General features: G+C 64.7%; 1 non-coding gene across 1 annotated transcript; it reads left to right on the top strand.

Annotated features, from left to right (window-relative positions):
- Nucleotides 1-1,447: 1,447 nt before the first annotated feature.
- LOC140475548 (5.8S ribosomal RNA) lies at nucleotides 1,448-1,601 on the top strand. The gene has a single exon (XR_011960068.1). It is a non-coding gene; the product is annotated as a 5.8S ribosomal RNA (ribosomal RNA).
- Nucleotides 1,602-2,500: the final 899 nt, after the last annotated feature.

Here is a 2,500-nt window from a genome sequence, read left to right as displayed (position 1 = left end):
GCCCTGCAGCCGTGGTCACCGCCAAACCCCCACAACTCGAGCAAGTGAAAAAAAAAAGTAACAAATAAGAAAGGATCTCTGTCGGCTTGGGGGTACGCCCGTTTCCGTTTCAACTTGTCTCGCGAGGGTGGTTTCGGGGCCAGCAGGAGAGCTCGTCGGGGTAGCAGGCCCTGCAGCCGTGGTCACCGCCAAATCGCCACAACTCGAGCAAGTGAAAAAAAAAGTAACAAATAAGAAAGGATCGTCGGCTTGGGGGTACGCCCGTTTCCGTTTCAACTTGTCTCGCGAGGGTGGTTTCGGGGCCAGCAGGAGAGCTCGTCGGGGTAGCAGGCCCTGCAGCCGTGGTCACCGCCAAACCCCCCACAACTGTTGGGCGCCTACCTGCGCGGGGCAGGAGGACACTTTCCGATTTCAAATCTCCGTTTGCCGAGTCCACCCCGAACGCACGCGGGCGGGCGGGTTCGCATCACCCTTCGTCACAAGGGGCGAAGCCCGTTCCACCGTCTCGTCAGTAGTGCCGACCGGTCTGTGATCGACGAGGGGAGCCACACCAGGTCCGGCCCTGCTGCTTGGCGGCACCGCGTCGTCGGGAGCTCGCGACAGACGGAGGGTTTCGGTGTACTCTCCAGCCACGGGAAACGAAGCCGGTGATGCAGGCGCCGGTCTTTCGCTCCCAAATCGGCTGGGTTTACATCGTTGCTATCTAGTCACGCTCCCTTCAAACCCGACGGGGTACCTATTCCCCTCACCCGTCTGTGCGTATACAGCCTCTTTGCACTTGCGGGATGGGGGTGGTGGTTTAAAGACTCTCGAGTTGCCGCCCGTCGGTCTCCGAGCTCCGTGCAGTAGTGATCCCCAGCGAACTGCCAGCAGGGCGAACGAGCGATCCCGCTCTCGGTCGGGGCGCCTGGCGTCGATCGGTGGTCGGTGGCTTGCGGGCAAGCTGCGCTGTGAGTGTGGGAACGAGTATGACGAGCCGTTGCCGCGACTCCCAGTCCACCTCGGCGGTGGCTGGGCCGGGCGGGCGTCTGCTCGGGCGAGTGCCGCCCCCGCCTCCTCGCAGGAAGTCCGCTCGCCGACACGCCGCCACGTGCACGCGTCAGTGACGCTGCCGAACCGATGGCCGGTGCCCGTTCCCGCCTCTGCTTTTCCTAGGGCAAAGCTGCTGCACGCCTCGTGATACTAGGCGGGCGACATGGTGGCGGTGATCCTGCCTCCGTCGCTGCGGTGCGTTGGGGCACGCATCGCCTCTTGGGCGCCCTGTCCTCCTCCCCCCAATAGACGTATGTTTCTGCGGGCCGCACCAGGATGGTGCTCCCCATCGCTTCACGCCACCCTGCTCCGCCCGCACGCCGGCGTGCAGGTGGCTGTAGCTCAAGGTGGGGAGCGTATGTGCGGTCCGGGTCGCTTTCCTCTGGCGAGGGAGAGACCTAAAACAAACTCAGACAACTCTTGACGGTGGATCACTCGGCTCGTGCGTCGATGACGAACGCAGCTAGCTGCGAGAATTAATGTGAATTGCAGGACACATTGATCATCGACACTTTGAACGCACTTTGCGGCCCCGGGTTCTTCCCGGGGCCACGCCTGTCTGAGGGTCGTTTGGCAATCAATCGCACTCGCCTTGGCTGGCGAGAGCGCGGCTGGGGTGTCGCAGAGGACCCGTCCTCTTTGTCCCCCTAAGTTCAGACTCCGGAGCCCTCCGGCGTCGGAGCGCTTGGCCTTTCCCCCCCACCCTGCACATTCCGTTCGTCAGGCTCGACGCCATCCCCCCGCCGGGGAGCGCGGCCTGGCGTCCGTCTGTGTCGTGGCAGTGGGGCCAGCACGGCTGTCACCGGTCCCAGAATGGCTGTCGGTGGTTCACACTGTGTGTGTGTGCCAACCCTCCTGGTCTCTGGGACACGGAGCTGCCACGAAGTGTTGAGCCTCCAGTGGGGGGTCTGCCTAAGCTCTGCACGTCCGCATTGGGTCCGTCTCTCGGTTGGCTGGCAGTGGAAAGAGTGAAGGGAGCCGCGGAGGTCCGGTGCTGGTGCGCCGCCGGCCTGACCGTGGAGCTCGCCGGTTTGACACGCTGACCCGACTCGATGGTTGATCGATTGAGAGTGCTGGGAGCTGCAGGCCGCCCGCTGCTGCAGCCGCCCGTCTCGTGGTTCGTCCTCGGCCTTAAGTGGCCGGCGGGGCGTCTGATCCTGTCTCCCCTGCTGGCGCCGAGTGCCTGGCCGAGGGAGGAGGTTTTCGTCGAACGCTGTGACTTGGACGGTCGCACGCGCGTGGATCGCTGGCTCTTGGCTCTCCCGTTCAGTCCGCACGTTTTCCGCTCCGTCCTGCCACCGGTCTCGGGAGGTACGGAGGGGTTGGCGGGCGTGGTGTGTGCTCCGTCACCGTGCAGGCACACCTACCACGCCGTCGGCCGACCCCCGCACGGTCCTCCTGGCCATCGGGAGGACGGCGGAACGTCGGGCTGTCGGGGGCCAAGTCGCCAGAAGGCCACCGCTGTGTC

This window comes from Chiloscyllium punctatum, unplaced genomic scaffold (genome assembly GCF_047496795.1).
Source record: "Chiloscyllium punctatum isolate Juve2018m unplaced genomic scaffold, sChiPun1.3 scaffold_1781, whole genome shotgun sequence".
In the NCBI taxonomy this organism is placed as follows: domain Eukaryota; kingdom Metazoa; phylum Chordata; class Chondrichthyes; order Orectolobiformes; family Hemiscylliidae; genus Chiloscyllium; species Chiloscyllium punctatum.
Note: the sequence above shows the minus strand (reverse complement) of the source record. Positions and strands in the feature narration are given on the sequence as shown.